We start from the raw sequence: 20,254 nt of genomic DNA on the forward strand, positions 1-20,254 counted from the left end.
TTGGTGGTTCATGCTGTTTGTTCATACGCTCATGCGCATGAACATGCGAATGGCTAGTGCCGTCTGTGCTTACGAAAAAACAAAAGTTTTTTGCTTTTTTTCGGGATTGCTCTCTCTTTTTAGATTGCGCTTGCGCCGACCCATCGGCTGCCCTTATGCATTCCAGGGAACAGGAAAAGCGTTCATGCATTCCACGTAACCGGAAGTGTCTCTTTTTTGCTTTGACAAGCGTTCATTTTCATTTCTATTATTATTTTTTTTTTTTTTTTACTTTATTATTATTTTTTCGTGTCTCTCCCTGGATCATTGTATTTATAGAAATTGTGTGTAATTTGTATGATTTGTGTTAATTATTTATGTTAATTAATTATTGCTTAATTTTGGCTTCAACACCTTTAGTGCCTGGGGAATTTCTTTGTTACCTGGCTGGATTTGAATGGCATAAAATAGCATACCACCCAAGTGTCCCTATTTAGGTAGGACAGTCCCTATTTGGGCTATCTTGTACATTGTTTCTATCTTATTGTCCCTCTTTTATAGGAGCTCTGTGTCTGAGTGTATAACAGAGCTCCACAGCAATAATACTCACAGTAATGTGTCTGAGTGTATAACAGAGCTCCACAGCAATAATACTCCCAGTAATGTGTCGGAGTGTATAACAGAGCTCCACAGCAATAATACTCCCAGTAATGTGTCTGAGTGTATAACAGAGCTCCACAGCAATAATACTCCCAGCAATGTGTCTGAGTGTGTAACAGAGCCCCACAGCAATAATACTCCCAGTAATGTGTCTGAGTGTGTAACAGAGCTCCACAGAAATAATACTCCCAGTAATGTGTCTGAGTGTATAACAGAGCCCCACAGCAATAATACTCCCAGTAATGTGTCTGAGTGTATAACAGAGCTCCACAGCAATAATGCTCCCACTAATGTGTCTGAGTGTATAACAGAGCCCCACAGCAATAATACTCCCAGTAATGTGTCTGAGTGTATAACAGAGCCCCACAGCAATAATACTCCCAGTAATGTGTCTGAGTGTATAACAGAGCTCCACAGCAATAATACTCCCAGTAATGTGACTGAGTGTATAACAGAGCTCCACAGCAATAATACTGCCAGTAATGTGTCTGAGTGTATAACAGAGCCCCACAGCAATAATACTCCCAGTAATGTGTCTGAGTGTATAACAGAGCTCCACAGCAATAATACTCCCAGTAATGTGACTGAGTGTATAACAGAGCTCCACAGCAATAATACTGCCAGTAATGTGTCTGAGTGTATAACAGAGCCCCACAGCAATAATACTCCCAGTAATGTGTCTGAGTGTATAACAGAGCCCCACAGCAATAATACTCCCAGTAATGTGTCTGAGTGTGTAACAGAGCTCCACAGCAATAATACTCCCAGTAATGTGTCTAAGTGTATAACAGAGCCCCACAACAATAATACTCCCAGTAATGTGTCTGAGTGTGTAACAGAGCTCCACAGAAATAATACTCCCAGTAATGTGTCTGAGTGTATAACAGAGCCCCACAGCAATAATACTCCCAGTAATGTGTCTGAGTGTATAACAGAGCTCCACAGCAATAATGCTCCCACTAATGTGTCTGAGTGTATAACAGAGCCCCACAGCAATAATACTCCCAGTAATGTGTCTGAGTGTATAACAGAGCCCCACAGCAATAATACTCCCAGTAATGTGTCTGAGTGTATAACAGAGCTCCACAGCAATAATACTCCCAGTAATGTGACTGAGTGTATAACAGAGCTCCACAGCAATAATACTCCCAGTAATGTGTCTGAGTGTATAACAGAGCTCCACAGCAATAATACTCCCAGTAATGTGTCTGAGTGTATAACAGAGCTCCACAGCAATAATACTCTCAGTAATGTGACTGAGTGTATAACAGAGCTCCACAGCAATAATGCACCCAGTAATGAGTCTGTCAATAAATGTGTTTAGAAATCGGTCTGTGTAAACATGATATATATGGTTCTTGTTGTAAATTACATTTTTGTTGTATAAATTGTTAGTAAGTCACCTACAATTAGAATTAGAAAATGAGAATTTGCTCAGTATCCAAGTTGTCTTTATTGCACTCAGGAAGGCTGCACTGCTACAGTAAATACCTTCTAGAAGACAGCTGCCCGGAGACTGATTAATACGATCTGTCTGTTCCTACCAATGGAACAAAAAAGATATGTTTACACTTTTTTTTTTTCTTTTATCTCAACCCTGAGGCTGAGAACATTACTCTAGAGCAGGGGTAGGAAACCTTGAACACTCCAGATGTTGTGGACTGCATCTCCCCTGATGCTTTGCCAGCAGTGTCGCTGTAATAACATTCTGGAGAAGTAGTCCACCACATCTGGAGTGCTGAAGGTTGCCTACCAACGTGTGTTTTCACTAAACATTGAGAAATTGTCACTTTTCACAACTTTTCACAACTCATTAGATTAGCGCAGATTTGACGGGTTATCTGACAAATCCTTACCAATTCACTGTTTAGTGAATACACCACTGGCATTTATTACAGCACTTTTTATACAATGTAGAACATATTGAGACAAATAATAAAATATTTACCTTAATAGTAGCAAATAAAAAAAAAAAATGCTTTCTTTCCACTTCGCAAAAAAATCCTCGTAAACTAATCTGGATTTTTTTTTTTTTTTTCATTCGAAGATAATCCTTGATTAGTGTCAGGGAACATATACTAATCAGATGTGGATGTACAAAATATTTCACGAGACGGAACTGTATGTAGGAGGAGAAAAAGTCAAGAAAATTAGTATTTTGTGTAATTTATTTTTAAAAATTTCTATGATTTGATCTTTTCCTCCCAAAAACCATTCCACCAGCCGTGGGACATGCGCACGATACGTCATCCATTACTGCTTCTTTTTAATGTGAAATTGCCCAACTTGATAAAATAGTTCTATTCGTGTAACATAATGAAGTAATTAAGAAACTTGCTGTAAACTCGCCAATTGTTAAATAAATTACTACTAAAGAGCTAAAGAGATATCGTATGTAATGTTCGCACTTGTTAGTAAATGTCTTGCTTTTTGACAAATAGGTATGAAAATATTCAATTGCATTTGCAGTTTCCAAATGCCTTACAGCCAATCAAATCACCGCCTTCATCGTCAATCCTGGAAAATCCTAATATTAATTATACAGACGAGGGGCAGGGGATCAATAAATGGTGCCAGAAGTTTGATCTTGCTGGCACTGAGAAGGTTAAAAGAAGACATGCTTTTTTGGGGCTGCCACCAGCACAGGCCATCTCCTCCTCCCTCCTGCCTGTCACTGTCAAACAAAAATTTATTTCAGATGCTGCTAAAAGGGTAGAGATACCCAGAAAGTAGTGATGGGCTATAATTGGAGAGAGCTGTTCTGTACTCCCATGGTGGCTCCTGAATTTTGAAACTCAATCCTGCGTCCTATTCCCAGCCCCTCCTCTGTGCAGTCCCAGACAGCTTGCCCTCTCTTGTCTAATTCAGTTTCATATCCCCTCCCTGCAAGGATCAGCTCTGAGTTTGTCCCCCTCACTGAGCACAAGATCATTGTCCCAGTTCCTGCCACCAGCCAGCTCAGGAATTCCATGTATTCTCCTAACATCCACTGCCCACATCTTCAGCCACTTGGATTTAGGATGTAAAGTTTATCTGACTCTTCCTGGACTAAGGTGGGACCTGCTGCCTCTGTGTGAGACTTTGAGGTGAGTTCTGAATTCTTCCCATCCATCAACACTTTGCCTTGTTCCTGCTGAATGCCAGGGAGTGATTGGGAGTATCATTGGATGCTGTGAGTAATTGTAATAATTACTTTGTCTCAGTATTAAAATACCACCTGCAGCTCTGTTTGTTCTAATATAGCCATGTGGAGAGTGACACAAACAATGAACAGACAATAAATAGCCAAAGCAGTGACAAAATCTGTGTTCTGTTTAGACATTGCAAAGTATTTATTTGCTCGTATTGATTGATTTATGTAATTTATTAAAACATGCCAACATATTGATTTGTCTGTCTGTCTATCTATCTATCTATCTATCTTTAATTGAGTCACTGAATATAAAGTTCATAGGCTGAGTGTCATGTGAGTTACATTTAAATAAAATGTCTAAACTTAATTTGGTAATTAACTTTGTTTTGAAAAGAAAGAGTAACAGAATGTCTCTCATTCACAAAAGTCAAATTTGTGGATGCTATTGTTAGTTTTGTTTAATTTGTTTTTGTTTGCTTTGTGAGTTCCCCTTGACCTTGAATTTGGAGTGATAATCTAACCATTAGACTGTAAGAGCAATACTGGTAGCATCTATAACACTATCTGTGCTGTCTTAAAGAAGTAATTAAAAGTTATCTCATACTCAGACATCATAGCAATGCATGGGATTAGAATGGGATTAGAGATTATCACTTTGTAAAAATGTGGCCGTTGTTTCACACACAATGTTGCATATTTCTACAGGCCAGGGCTTGGTGCAAATCAAATAGCAGAGGCTATTGGTGGGGAATGGACCCGTTTGCTGAAAAATATATTTAAATTATTATGATAAAATTAAAACAAAGAGTTGTGTCTGAAAAAAAAAAGCATAATGCATAATATTTTTATGCATGCATTTTACATGAATTCATGTATTTTTTTTCTTATATTTTTCTTTTAATGTATTTTTTTAAGTGTTGAGTGCAGCCTATGTAATGAGTATTAATGCGATTTTTTTTTTATTAATTGTTTTTACACTGCATTTCCTTTACTGACATCCTTTTCTTCTAACACAATGTATACATGAACTAATTTTCTGTTGCAAAATTACATTTAACCTCTGAAACCCCTTATTCCCTTGTCCTTTGCTCCAGTGTCAATCTTCACCCTGCAGAATAACTAGCTTTTTGCCAGGATCTATTCATCTGTTCTGCCTCTCTACAGAAGGCTTTAAATGGCTCTTTTCCTCCTTCCACACTACACAAACGCCAATGTGGGATGCACTATATTATAGCTACTTTCTCGCAGCCTAGTTGGGTGAACTCAGAAAACTCTATATAAAGTTATTTGTTAAAGTGTGAGTTGTCATGAAGTTTAAGTTAATTTATATTGTTTTATGCCAAAATAGCTAAATTGAAAACATTTGACTATAAATATTCCCACGTCAACACTTGTGGTATAATTTTGAAATTCCCATTGAGCTGGCATTATATTCATGATTATTTCACCCTGCATAGAGTTATTAGCAGGCTGCGATAGTGCTTGCCAAGTCCTATACAGTATAGATGCTGGATGTTTGTCAAGTAACTGTCTACAGTTTACGGATATTTTCACATTTTGGTGGAATTTTATTATACTGCAATCACAAAAATGTCACTAGGTTCCTTGCAATTGCCCATAAACTGGGTGTTTGACCACTTGTATATATTTAATATTTTTTTATTTAGTTAAGTTTTTTTTTTTTTTTTTGCTTGTTTGCTAATATATCAGACCTTGTGTGAAATATTAGGGATACCACCTAATCTCTATTGTGTTTAGTGCTCAACCTAATTAACTAAATATTAGCTATTGGATGTGCTATTAAAAAAAATAAAATAATTTGTCCCAGAGCATTGTGGGAATATCTTGGTACCTGGATTGAGAAAGAAAATGGAGTGTATATTGCATATTGAGGTGAGGACATTGGGAACTGTTATTTGTGAACTGACAGTTCCTCTTTCAGATACTGATATCAGCACCTTATGTACACTGCTCTGAATTATGATAGAAAAAAAACAAAACATCTAAACTTACCCCTATACTAGCATATGCAGCATATCACCCAAAAACAATCCTTCCAATTTAGGCCTTAATTTAATATAAAGATTTTATACTTTTAAAACATCAAAAAATATATCCTATATGATAAAATATATTGAAAAACTGTAAAAAAAATAATAATGAAGTATTACGTCATATATTAATTTTGTCCAATAATATGGAATCAGGTGGGAAGCTTATCCAAAAACATTAAATCAAGGTCTTGGTTGGCTAAATCTCAGCTGTTTAATGAGACCTGGCCAGCTGTCATTCAGGACTTTTACGCGACCAGGAATTTTTGGTTGTATACAAAGGAATTTCTAAATTTAGGTCAGGTTTGTAAAACGATTGTTTTTCCAATTTGGTTATTTTCGTCTAAATGTAAAAATGTTCTGAAGGTTTGCAGTTCAATTTAAACTTACAACATTTTTGGGGTATAGCTCATAATTCACGTTTGTTTCCCCATGTATTTACACACTTTCTAAATCTGGTCTATTCTGACACTTCTTGGCAATTGGAACATCATGTAGACACTTTTTACAAGGTGAGTCATGAAACACCCAAATAACTTTTTAGGAGTTTAGTGTTACATTATGACGAGGGATACATGTAGTAATCTGTTTAGTATTATAAGACTTAGAGCCAGAATAAATGTTACTAAACAATCTCCTCTGTGATTAGAAGCAGTGTTTAAGTAGTCGGACAGTTATCTCATGCTAAATTCGCATAGCTTGTTTTTATTTTCAATTTGAATATGTTATCTCTATTTCTAAACGGTACCCAAAGCCAGGTATCAGTAAGGACAGTATTTGCCAAGAAGGGAGCATACATGAGCAACCGCCATATTACATCTGATCTGCCAACTTCCTCGAGGCATCTACCTAGACTGGATTTCCATGATAATTCTATTAATTTATTCCTCATCTTTGATGGAAACTGATATGTCCTGGTAGCTTCAACAAAAGCTGATAGAAGAATAGAGGTGAACTCAGGACACTCATGTAAATAATGTATGACAAAGACACTTTGAAAAGTTTGAATGCAGTGAAATATCGTCTAACTTGGTCATGGCAAATTTCAGCATACCACATATTTTCTCACTACATTCCTTGTGATGTTCAGACAGAAGGCAGCTTAATATATATCTGGAGTGCTAAAGGGAACCATCAGCTAACTAGTAACTGTTTAACTATTTAACTGCTAGGCCATTTCACACCCAGGTGCTTAAGCCATTTTTAGGCTGTGCACTAATTGCAATTAAAGGAACACTCCAAACCCCTAATGCACTTTATCTTGTTGAAAAGCATTATGTGTGAAGAGTGCTTGCTCTTTTTTTATTTTGGAAAAAGTAAAGATTCCATAGAAATTTACACTTTAAAAAAAAATATACTGGTTACACCCCCTTGGCTTTTCAAGCAGACAGCTGGTCTTGCTACTTCCTGGTTTGGTTAGCTTACTTGAACTGAACTCAAGAGGCCGCTATTGTCCAGAGCACCTGCCATGCACATACTTCTTATTGAGCTGCATTAGGAAGTCTTCGATTGGACAGCCACAGAAAGTCTGGATGGGGCTAGAAAGGGAGGGCTTGCAAAGGCGACAGACAAGAGATCTGCAGTTTTGCAAGCTGTTTTTATATATACCCCCAATGAAATAAATACATCATTAAATGCATGCATGTTTTTATTTGGGATATATCAACTAAATAGTGATATTTATTTATTTTGTATTTGAGCATCAATATCTGTGTTTTTTTTTCTGTAAGTTACCCTCACAAATGTTTTGCTGTGTATTTCGTCAGGTCATGCTTTTGTTTTTAGAAATTAACTTTAGCTAGCATAGAAATGAAATCCTAATATTGAAAAAAGCCATCGTACAAAATTTAAAAAGTACGTTGTCTACTTAGTAAACAGCATGCAAGTTATTTATTTTAATATTACAAACACATGCTTTATGCTTTGACATTTAACATCAGCTCAGCTTCCTTGAAAATCTACATTTAGGATTCTATAACTATATTTTTCCAAAAAAGAATAGCAATTAGAATTCAACAGATAAAATGTATTATTTTTTTTATCACTTTGTGCCAGCTTGTCATTTTTACAGAAACTGCATCGGTATAAAATGCTTAAAGGGACACTATAGTCACCCAGACCACTTCAGGTTAATGAAGTGGTCAGTGTGCCAGGTCGCTCAGATTTTAACCCTTCAGATGCAAACATAGCAGGTTCAGAGAAACTATGTTTACATTTGGGGTTAAGCCAGCCTCTAGTGGCTGTCTTCCGGACAGCCACTAGAGGCGCATCTGCGACGCTGGAGGCATATTAGGCCTCCATCGCGCAGAGCGTCCATAGGAAAGCATTGAGAAATTTGTGACGTCGGCTGGGGGAGCTGACGTAGGAGTGGGAGGAGAGGTCACCAGTGCCGAGGAAGCCTGGCGCTGGATTAAGGTAAGCTGCTGAAGGGGTTTTAACAAAATAAATCAACAAATCAAAATATTACAAAATTAACATATTTGTCATGACATTAAATAATTTAAAAATTGTATCCAAAATGATTAAATCATTTGGAAAGCTTATCCAACAACATCAAATCGAGACCTTAGTTGGTTTAACAGGACCTGGCTAGCTGTCATTCAGGATTACTCTCCCGATCGAGAATTTTTGGGAATGTGGAAAGGAATTTCTAAATTTAGGTCAGGTATGCCTTGACTCAAAACAATTTTTTTTTTGGTCTAAACTTAAAAAAATGTGCTAAACGTTTGCAGTTCAGTTTAAGTTTACAACATTTTTGGGGGACAGCTTTTAACCCACATGTGTATTCCGTGCAGTTACACTGTTTCTAACATCTTGCCTTCTGACACTTCTTGGCAGTTGCAACATTTTGCTGAAGTGCTTTGGGTGTTTGGAGCCAGTCACATTTGTGACAGTTTATTAAAGTGCTGATTTCATTTGAAATTAGAACTTTGATGTTTGGGGGCAGAGAGATCTCCCTGGCTTTCACTCAGACATCCGGGCAGATTTTCTCCCCTCTCCGACAGCTCCACAGAGCCAGCAGAAGTGGACGGCCAGTATTACAGCTTATTGAGAAGCATTGGAAATCCGTAATCGCGTGAGCTCACAACTCCAGCACGACTTCTCAATGAGAGTATTCCTTGGAACAGAATGCAAGCTGTTTTAGATATACAAAGGTAGACATGTTTTCATCACTGTTATATCTATTACATTGTTTTTAAAAATACATTATGTTGAAGGAGTGTTCCTTTAAATATATTTGTTAATAATAATAATGATGATAATAATAAGGTAAAAGGGTAAATGTGGTTCAGTACAGCCTCTGGCATAGGATCTGCATGTTTTCATGTGCACAGTGACCCATTTGTTGGTTTTAATAGGATGCTTATTAAAAATGCACACTGCAGGGAGCATTCTTTATATATAATCAACAGTGCAGTCTCCCTAGAAGGTGTAATTCCTTAGAAGCATGCTTGCATTGCATGGCTCAGCTAGTTTTTTTCATTAGAAACCATTTTTTGCGTGTTGCTCAAGGCTTGAAAAGTAACAGAGAAGATCATGTTACCTGGAAGCATAGAAACGGAATGTGATAATTTGCTTTGTTACTTAATCCAAGATATAACAAAGTGAGCACACTAAAATAGTGATGGCTGAATGTAACACTTCAGAAGTTCTTTAACTACATTTCCCTTGATACAGTATGTATCTATTTTAGTGTAAATTAAACAACTTTTATCATGGCATAGATAAAAAAACAGTGTTGGGAAGGTTTGTCTATAGAATGTATAGCTGTCAATTGTCCTGGCAGGGCCGCAATCAGAAATTTTGGATCCCCTAACCCAGCTCAAGGTCTGGGGACCCGGGTGCCCACCCCCAAATCCAACCCAAAGGACCAGCCTCCAACTCTGCCCACAAGAAAGCAGTAGAGTGGATACAGGGTGTGTGTTTCGTGGATGCAGTGTGTGTTTGTGTATTGGCTGCAGTGTGTGTTAGTGCATGTGTAGTGGGCAGCGCTGTATTTCCCACGAGACTAAACAGGCGATTGCCTTGGGTGGCACTTTCAAAGGGGCAGCAAAAAATGCACCCTGGCAGATGCCCGGTTAGCCTCTTTCAGGGGGGGGGGGGGGGCAAAAGATGTCCAGCTGGCCATTTCTTGGGCCCCCCTGAAGCTTTCAGATGCTCAATTTGAGGGCGGGGGCGTGAAGGAGCACTCTCTCTAGAGTACTGCTCAGCTCCCTCGCTCCCAGCAGTGATGCCAGGAGCTGGATTATGACATCACTCCGGCTCACGGCATCACAAAGCGGCGCACGAGGGAGCTGAGCTCCACTGTGCATCGGCCTGCCAACACGCAGCCCAGCAAGCCCCACTGGACCTCAGGGAAGAATCCACTCCAGCTCTCCAAAAGGTAGGGAGGCTGGGTGGATTACAATAAAATCAAAAAACAATATTTATATACTTTACAAGTGGGTGTGAGAAAATGAGTTTGAGAATGTCAGTACCAGAGTGTCTGTCTGTGAATGTATGTCTGTGAGTGAGTGTGTATCTGTTAGTGAGTGTGTGTGTGTTTTTAAGTGAATGTGTGTGTTTGTAAGTCTATGTGAGTGAGTGTGTATCTGTTAATGAGTGTGTGTTTGTAAGTGAATGTGTGTGTCTGCCAGTGAATGTATGTCACAGTATGTGTATCTGAGAGTGTGTGCCTGTCAGTGAGTGGGGGTGTCAGTGTGTGCCTGTCAGTCAAACTGCATGTTTCTCTTAAAGGGACACTGCAAGCACCCAGACCACTTCAGCTCATCGCAGTGGTCTGGATGCAGTGTCCCTATTGTACTTAGGGCAGAAATATAAAACATTGCAGTTTCAGAGAAACTGCAATGTTTATATTGCACCACTAAGTCTGCCCACAGTGGCTGTCTACCAGACAGCCACTAGAGGTAGAGGGCTTCCTGGACTGAAACTGACCTCTGGTCTGGTATCTGACGCTGGAGTCCTCACTCAGAAATACACACATACAGGCATGCATACTGACACACGCATACTGAAACATACATACACACATATACAGACACATACTAACATACATACAGACACTCACATGCATACATACATACATGCTGACATACATACACATACATACTAATATACATACACACAAACACACACATACATACACATACATACATACATACTTACATGCATACATACACACATACATACTAATATACATACACACACACATACATACATACTGACATACACATATACATACAGACGCACATACATACATACATACTGACATACACACATACATACAGACTGAAACACACATCTAATTTTTCAGCCACTGTTTCTTTAATTTTCGTTGCAGGAGGATGGCTGCCTCTCCCCTCCTCGCGGTCTCTTCTCTGCCTCCTCCCTCCCATGTGGAGTGAGCTGGGAGGAAGTGACCAGCTGTCACATCCTCCCAGCAGTACTTGTGGTGTGGCTGGCATTTTTAAAGTGGCCCAGTCATGCTATTACACGGCCGCAACGCTGACCATGCCCCATAAGATATAGGGTCCATCAGGTGACCCTAAATACGTTGGCCACCCAATGGGCCCTATCAGTGTGCTGGTACACCGGCGGCAGTTCCACCGTTATACATAGGGCATGTGCTCCCTGATGATGGCCCTGTGCCCTGGGGTCAGGGGTAGTTTTCTAATTTCGGGTTCTGTTCTGTATACCTCCCAACATTTTGTGGGCAGCCTAAAAGAGGGTGTTGTCAGTGACTTCCAGAAACAGGGTGGACCTGCCCACTGAAAGACAGTTTGGCTGGCCCCCAGTACAGGACCTTGCAGAGAGTGCTACTGAAGCTCTCATGTCCTCTTGCATCTTTGTGGTACCTGGGGAAGGTTCCATGGTGTTTCCAGATGCAGGACTCCAGGGAACTATAGCAGCATTGTGAGATAGGACCCTAAAGTCAGGGCTGACCTGCCAAAACTGTAACTGTTGGGGGCATGGTTCTGCTATCCTGGGTTTGTTCTCTAAAAGTAGTGAGAGCTACAGTCCTGTTACAGAGTTACATTCCTAAGCGGTTGTTGCTGCCATTTTGTTAGTGGCAGATTCAATTTCTACTAAACGTGACTGCGTCATTTTACCTCTAACCATAAACCCATACACTATCCTAAAACCATTAACACCTACACTACCCTAACACTTACACTAAAGCTTTAAAATGTCATGTAATATAAAATATGCACAAGAGCAAATTGTATAGGGAGAAAATAATGCCATCTTTTTGAGAAATATATATATATTTCCGTGTTAACGCCCTAGTCAGCCGGACAACTTAATCTCAGTGAAGTCATTTGGTTGCAGTGTCCCTGTCCACTCAACCTTGCAATGTGAAAGTTTTTGAGAAACCGCAATGTTTATATTGCAGGATCAAGTCCTCCTCTAGTTGCTCTCAGTATGAGGTGCTTCACTGCCTGAGTAAGACTTGGTTTTGTGATACATATGTTCTATAGGAAATCATTGATTCAATACTTTCCAAAGGAAAGTTTGAATGAACGTATGGCCCCTGATGCGCATGTGCATTAGGTCCCCAATGTTTCTCTAAGAGGGAGGAGGAAGGTGGAGAGTTGAGCAGCACCAAAGGAGTCTCAGCACTGGAAAAAGGTAAGTAAGTCTTTAATTATTGACATTTTTATGTCACTGGGGGGGGGGGGGGGGGAGGGGGAGATCTGAAAAATAGTAGGAACAGGGACACTATAGTGTTACGAATACAGATTTGTATTCTGTTAACTTTGTGAGTGCCAGAGTAGTGCAATGTTATTGAGTATTAATAGCAGCCTCTCTATTTCGAAGGGATTTTTTAAGCATTCTGTGTTTACAGACATTGTTTGTCCTGTGCTATTCCCACAGTACTTGGCGAGGATCTCTTTAGTATGATAGGTCAGAGGTCCCTAATCATTGTCTCCTCTTTCTATGGGGCTATATGTGGAAGGTGCCCTCTGTTCTTTTCCTTTAGGAAATTAGCAGATATTTAGCATAAAGAGACCTGTACTGAATAGTCATAATTTGTGTTGGGGGGGAAGTGGAGGAGGCCAATCCCAGGGTTAACATAGACACTGCTGGCCCAGGGCTAACTAAAGGTCTAGTGTCACGATCATCTAAATATGAAAGAGTTTCATATCCCTTTAAACAGCACTACGTGTAAAGATATGGCTGAAAAAATATGTCTCAGTGTGGTCACTCTCTTTTCTTACAGGAATACGTTTTAATGGTGAATATAATGTCTCTCTCTCGAGGTTAGACACTAAAGTATGAAATATAAGCATTTTTGGCCAAAACAGGCAAATTGGAAAATTCCTACAAAGTAGCTTTATTTTTAGTTCTGCTATTTTAGAGAATCATTTTAAATCCACTAACATGATTATTTAATAAAGTGTGAATTTCAAAAATAACGCTGGATTGGAACCATTAGCTATTTTTTACGTCCTCTGGTTTAACCTAAAATATGAAGTTAGCTTTGAATTTATCTTCAGTCCGTAGCAATTCAAGCTTAGTGCATAACCCTGTTTGAATTTGCTTTCCATTCCTAAAAGTCAACATTTTCATAAATAACCATAAGTCTGTCTCCAAGGTTCAGTGTGCCTTTTCTGCTTCTCCTTCCCAATGGGAAAGTTCACCGTTATTTATTCTGAAGATAATGTAACATTCCATTCTGTATCCAGAAATACTTGTATATATATTACAGAAATCAGGGTCCACTCTTTTATGGGGTAGGGTCTTACTGCACCCTAATAAAATGGGCAGAGGACAGTGTAACAGAGCTCCTGTACTGAGTACTTCTTCGAGGTTAGCTTCCTCTCTGCTACCAGGGACCCTGGAGCACTTCAGATCCAGTCACTGAAGCTTGATTGGGGTCTCTGAAGATCTCTTCCACCAGACCAGGCTGTAGGGAGAGACCCCCTCTCCAGGAAAAAGCAGACGCTATAGCCATTCTCCCACAAATTAGATGACTCTGAATGCAGTGTATATAATATAATTGTATTACACAGCACACAGCTATTTATACAACATAATACTGACTTTTCCTGAAATAGAATGTACAGTACAGTTGTCCCTCCCCAGAGCCCATCTGTCTAGGGACTTAGTCATTTAAGCACCAGCTAACACAATCATCTCCTTGAGGCACTGCATATAAAATGTCTGCCAGAGACCACTTTCCTTGGACTGTGCGCCCACACAGTAAATATGCCTGGAAAGTTCGTCACTGAGAGCCCTCACTTTCCAAATAGCTTTCCTCAATCCAAATATGGTTAACTGGTATCCCACATCTGGGAATACTAGTGAAATGTCCCCAATCAGCATAGTGCAAGCTCCTCCTCAGACATGAAAGGGATGTGCTTCAGCAGTGCTTTGTGCAGTGGTACCAGCCAGGGAGGTGTTCAGTTGTCCTGGCATGCATTCACACAATGCATACAGGGGTTTCAGACTAAAATAAATTCAATATTTTACATCTTCATCAATCTTGATGAATTCAGTGACGAGTTTAACGATTTAAAAAAAGGAGGGGCCCAATAATTTAGGGCATTAGGGAACACAGGGGGATACAAATTATTATTTAACATCTATATCTCATGGAAATGTTTTAATTTAAAGGTCCTTGTGAGCCTCACACACCAGCAATATATGTTAAATTGTGTACTGTACAATGTGACTAAATTGTACAAAAAATATTAGTCTGGCATTCTTTATTTCTTTATTTCTTGTCAGCCTGTTTTTATCACCTCAAATGTAGGTGCCACATAACCATAAGTTTCCTTTAACTCTAAGACCACCTGACACTAAACCTACTCAGTTTTTTTGTTAACTGAGCATCGTGATAATTGCATCCCCTGGACACTGGAGATTCAGAACTTGCCTATCCTAACAGCAATGTTTTTACTAGAAGTGCGCTTGATTCTGCCTCTCTATAAAACATGAACTAAATTAAACTCTTTGGAATTACAAATTATTTACTGAGATTGAAATATTCAAAAAAAGAAAAGTGGCTTATTCTATGGCAAATCCATTACTGCTAAACTCTGAGCTACTGTATTACTGATATTAATATAACCAGAATAATAATTAGCTTAACACAGGCTAGATTGAAACGTGCAAAAAAGCAATTTTTTTCAGGAAGAAAAGAATGGATTAAGCCCTTAAGTGATTCAGTGAAAGGGAACGAAAGAAAACATTGTTGAATTTAAATTCGCACATTCCTCAAATAGGGATTATGCAAAGTATCAAAAAAGATTATAGAAAGCATATATTTCCTTCGAAACCGCAAGACAAATGGTCAGGACTACTTCAGGAAATTGAAATGTAAGAGTTTCAATTATTGTAGGAAATGATTGTCCTTTGCTTAGCCACCCAGCCTACCATACTCTTCTGACTGCAACTATAGTTTTGTGTTCCATATTCTTTTAATTACAGCATTGTTTTGCAATCCAGTCTTTTGTCAAAGTTTATGTTTTAGGTTTATCCTTTTCAAACGTTTATCAAATGGATGTTAAGGTGAACATTTTGCCTCATTAAATTTGACTTCATAACCTTGCTATACATAATTTCTTTCTTTCTTTCTTCGCACAATATATGCTTGGGAAATAGTAGGATAATAATATTTTTTTACTTCTATAGTACTCTATCTTATTGCCTCGTGTCTTCTTGTCAGTGACATGGTAAAATATAAAAGCGTCCTTAACTGTCACGTCTTCTTCCTGCTGCTCCTAAAACAGTACCCATTATAATGTTAATATGTATCAATGATGGACGTGGGCCATATTCGGGTCAGGTTATAGTAGACTCTCCCATCAACATAAGATATTTTACTCTATGTACAAAATTCCTGTACAAAATTCCTGTTTTATGGTTTTTTTTTTTACTTTTTTTTTTTTTTTAGCAATTCACATTCAGGTTATATCTCTGTTGTTTGGTTGCAGTATTTGGATTACAGTTGAATTTTGCCAGATACTTTTTTGAAATGAAAATGGAGCATTGGCATCACCTTATCAAAGTTGATAGGGTGCTAACATCCTGAACCTTTTTGCCTAAATACAAGACAAGCAGGTCAAGCAGGAAGGGTTACTGTAGTTAATGTACCAACTATATGCTTCCCATGAAGAGCAACACATTTTACAAGAAGATGGTGTTGTCCCAGAGTAAAATTAACTACCTCATCCACACACATCTATGTCAGAAGAAGACTTTGCTAAGTTTATATCGTGCCAAAGTTGAACAAATTATTTTTACATCATTACATATGGCTAAAAAGAGATTTGTGTCCATCAACCTTTCTCGCATCAGTTTGTTGATACAAAAGAAAAAAAACCAAAAGAAGCTGTTACCCCAAATAATAGACATTATATCCTGGAATATATTGTGCTTTTGTAACAATTCATCCAGTCACTGTATGCAAATCTAAAAAAAAAAAAAAAATCACCTATTCAGGCAGAGAATTCCCTCTTCACATTGTTCTTACTGTAAAGACCCCTATCCTTTGCCTTAGACAAAATCTCTTTTCTTATAGTCTAAATGGGTAACCTTGTGTCCTATGTATAGTTCAGTGTATGTTCTTGCATATATGTGGAACATGCAGTGCTTGAGTTGATACTTAGTACAATTATCTAAAACGTATGAGGCAAACTGTGACTGTTGTGATGATTTGAGCCAGGGGCGGGGTAGTGGCCATGGCAAGGTTTGTGCAATGTGGGATTGAAGGTAAGAACTGTTTTATTTTCCTATTACGCTGGAGGGGCTACAAAAAATAAAACGAGCACATCTAATGTTAGAAATGCATGTTTAATGTTAGAAACATAGAATGTGACAGCAGATAAGAACCATTCGGCCCATCTAGTCTGCCCAATTTTCTAAATACTTTCATTAGTCCCTGGCCTTATCTTATAGTTAGGATAGCCTTATGTCTATACTATGCATGCTTAAACTCCTTTACTGTGTTAACCTCTACCACTTCAGCTGGAAGGCTATTCCATGCATCCACTACCCTCTCAGTAAAGTAATACTTCCTGATATTATTTTTAAACCCTTGCCCCTCTAATATAAGACTGTGTCCTCTTGTTGTGGTAGTTTTTCTTCTTTTAAATATAGTCTCCTCCTTTACTGTGTTGATTCCCTTTATGTATTTAAATGTTTCTATCATATCCCCCCTGTCTCGTCTTTCCTCTAAGCTATACATGTTAAGATCCTTTAACCTTTCCTGGTAAGTTTTATCCTGCAATGCATGAACCAGTTTAGTAGCCCTTCTCTGAACTCTTTCTACAGTATTAATATCCTTCAGAAGATATGGTCTCCAATACTGCGTACAATACTCCAAGTGAGGTCTCACCAGTGTTCTGTACAATGGCATGAGCACTTCCCTCTTCCTACTGCTAATACCTCTCCCTATACAACCAAGCATTCTGCTAGCATTCCCTGCTGCTCTATTACATTGTCTGCCTACCTTAAAATCATCAGAAATAATCACCCCTAAATCCCTTTCCTCAGATGTTGAGGTTAGGACTCTATCAAATATTCTGTACTCTGCCCTTGGGTTTTTACGTCCAAGATGCATTATCTTACACTTATCCACATTAAATGTCAGTTGCCACAACTCTCACCATTTTTCTAGTTTACCTAAATCGTTTGTCATATGGCTTATCCCTCCTGGAACATCAACCCTGTTACATATCTTAGTATCATCAGCAAAAAGACATACCTTACCATCAAGACCTTCTGCAATATCACTAATAAAAATATTAAAGAGAATGGGTCAAAGTACAGATCCCTGAGGTACCCCACTGGTGACAAGTCCAAGCTTTGAATATACTCCATTGACTACAACCCTCTGTTGCCTGTCACTCAGCCACTGCCTTAACCATTCAAGAATATTGGAATCCAAACTTAAAGATTGCAATTTATTGATAAGCCTTCTATGTGCAACAGTGTCAAAAGCCTTACTGAAATCTAGGTAAGCAAGGTCTACTGCACCACCCTGATCTATTATTTTAGTTACTCAATCAAAAAAATCAATAAGATTCGTTTGGCATGATCTCCCTGAAGTAAACCCATGCTGTCTCTGATCTTGAAATCCATGTGTTTCTAGATGTTCAACAATCCTATCCTTTAACATGGTTTCCATTACTTTCCCCACTACTGAAGTAAGGTTTACTGGCCTATAGTTGCCCAACTCCTCCCTACTACCTTTCTTGTGAATGGGCACAACATTCGCTAACTTCCAATCTTCTGGGACTACTCCTGTTAACAATGATTGGCTAAATAAATATGTTAATGGTTTTGCTAGTACACCTATTTTAATAACTATGGGTGTATTCCATCAGGTCCCATTGACTTATTTGTCTTTACTTGTCTTTACTTTTGACAGTTGAAATAGAACCTCTTCCTCTGTAAACTCACATGTAATAAATGACTCATTTGTCCTTTTTCCTAACTGAGGTCCCTTTCCATCATTTTCATCTGTAAATACTGAACAAAAATATTCATTGAGGCAGTCAGCTAGACCTTTATCCTCTACTACATACCTTCCTTCTTTTGTTTTTAATCTAACTAATCCTTGTTTTACTTTCCTTTTCTCATTTATGTATCTAAAAAATGTTTTGTCCCCTTTTTTTACTGACTCTGCTATTTTCTCTTCTGTGTGTGATTTGGAAGCTCTTATAACTTGCTTAGCCTCTTTCTGCCTAATCTTATAGATCATTCTGTCTTCCTCACTTCCTGTTTTTTTAAAATAATTACTAAATGCTAACGTTTTGTTTTTTACTATTTTGGCCACATCTGCGGAGTACCACAGTGGTTTCTTGAACTTTTTGCTTTTACTGACAAGCCTTATGCAATTTTCTGTTGCCTTCAGCAGTGCAACTTTTAAATAATCCCATTCCTCTTGGACTCCATTTAAACTACTCCAGTCTGATAATGACCAGATTATTTTCAGTGCTCATGATCAAAGTTTTATTTCTGTATACATACGCATAGAAAACCTTTTTAACATCAGAAGAATGTACTTATTGATGAATAAAACAAGAAATGTCTTGTGCTGATGAAGTCTGCACATTAAGCATTTTTCTAGGCCTCCAATCAGGGATAATCAGACTATTGTTAGAGGTAAATTAGTTGCTTATACATAATCTTGAATTGCATTGATTCTCAATTGCTGTTCCAGAATAAATATGATATGTTCCATTATCTAAATGTTTGCAATATAATATTCATCATTAATTAACTGCATACTAAACCAAAATTGATATGGGCTTGAGACCATCATGTCTCTGTGGCGCAATCGGTTAGCGCGTTTGCCTGTTAACCGAAAGGTTGGTGGTTCAAGCCCACCCAGGGACGTGAGTTCACTGTGTACAAGATGACACGGTCGCAGTAGCTTTTTCTCTAAGAAGTTGAAAATAAGCCTGTAGTAATCAAACTGAAAAACAGTGGCTCTATGCGGATTAACCCAAGTAGAGATGCTTCTCAAAACCATGTCTAAAGGGTGAGGCAAACACTTATACCACAACAAGAGGACATAGTCTTAAATTAGAGGGACAAAGGTTTAAAAATAATATCAGGAAGTATTACTTTACTGAGAGGGTAGTGGATGCATGGAATAGCCTTCCAGCTGAAGTGGTAGAGGTTAACACAGTAAAGGAGTTTAAGCATGCGTGGGATAGGCATAAGGCTATCCTAACTATAAGATAAGGCCAGGGACTAATGAAAGTATTTAGAAAACTGGGCAGACTAGATGGGCCGAATGGTTCTTATCTGCCGTCACATTCTATGTTTCTATGTTTCTATGTTTCTATGTATCCCTGTCATTAGGATTTGCATTTATACATAAGTTGACTAGTATATCTTCACCACGAACATAATTATTATTTTGTTTGTATATGCTAGTAAATTGTGCATCACTGTGCAATATAACAGTTATAAACTAGTTGACATTTAACAGACATTACGCAAAGTTTACCACAATATACACATTATTATAAATTGACATAGAGAAGGGTGGAGGGCCATGCATTTGTGAATTTACAATGTAGCACAAGGTCGTGGTGAGAGAGTCAAAAGAAAAGGGGTTGAGTTATAGAGGTAAGTATGGTTTTAGGGAGATATTTATAGTGGAAGATCATGGAGAACGTTAACAGGTGTGGAATGGGGAGGACAGTCTTTCCAAGTGAGTTAAGGAATAACGCAAGATATGTTCAGTATTATAGAAATCTAGGCAGAATTGATTAGTGAGGAACAGTAGTGTAATCACGAGCTGAATGGAGATGGGGACAACAAAGTGGAGTCATTATTTGCAAGACATAGAATAAAAATTCTTCAACTGGCTCCAGTCACCTTCTCCTCAAAAAAAACTCTGTACCTCTCAGATGATTCAAAGGAGGTTTACCTACAGGGTGCAAGATCACGTTCCATGCCATGAATA

At 38.4% G+C, this 20,254-nt stretch overlaps 1 protein-coding gene across 2 annotated transcripts in view; it reads left to right on the forward strand.

The window, feature by feature from the left end:
- Window positions 1-3,509: 3,509 nt before the first annotated feature.
- COL22A1 (collagen type XXII alpha 1 chain) overlaps window positions 3,510-20,254 on the forward strand; it is a 321,826-nt gene continuing 305,081 nt past the window's right edge. The window contains exon 1 of one of the 2 annotated variants that reach the window (XM_063451032.1): window positions 3,510-3,725. The gene's annotated coding sequence lies outside the window, so the exon portion shown is untranslated. Of the gene's footprint in view, window positions 3,726-3,754; window positions 3,812-20,254 lie in introns of those variants that run through there. The other variant, XM_063451033.1, reaches the window with a different exon arrangement.

The sequence above is a fragment of the Pelobates fuscus genome, chromosome 4 (assembly GCF_036172605.1).
Source record: "Pelobates fuscus isolate aPelFus1 chromosome 4, aPelFus1.pri, whole genome shotgun sequence".
In the NCBI taxonomy this organism is placed as follows: domain Eukaryota; kingdom Metazoa; phylum Chordata; class Amphibia; order Anura; family Pelobatidae; genus Pelobates; species Pelobates fuscus.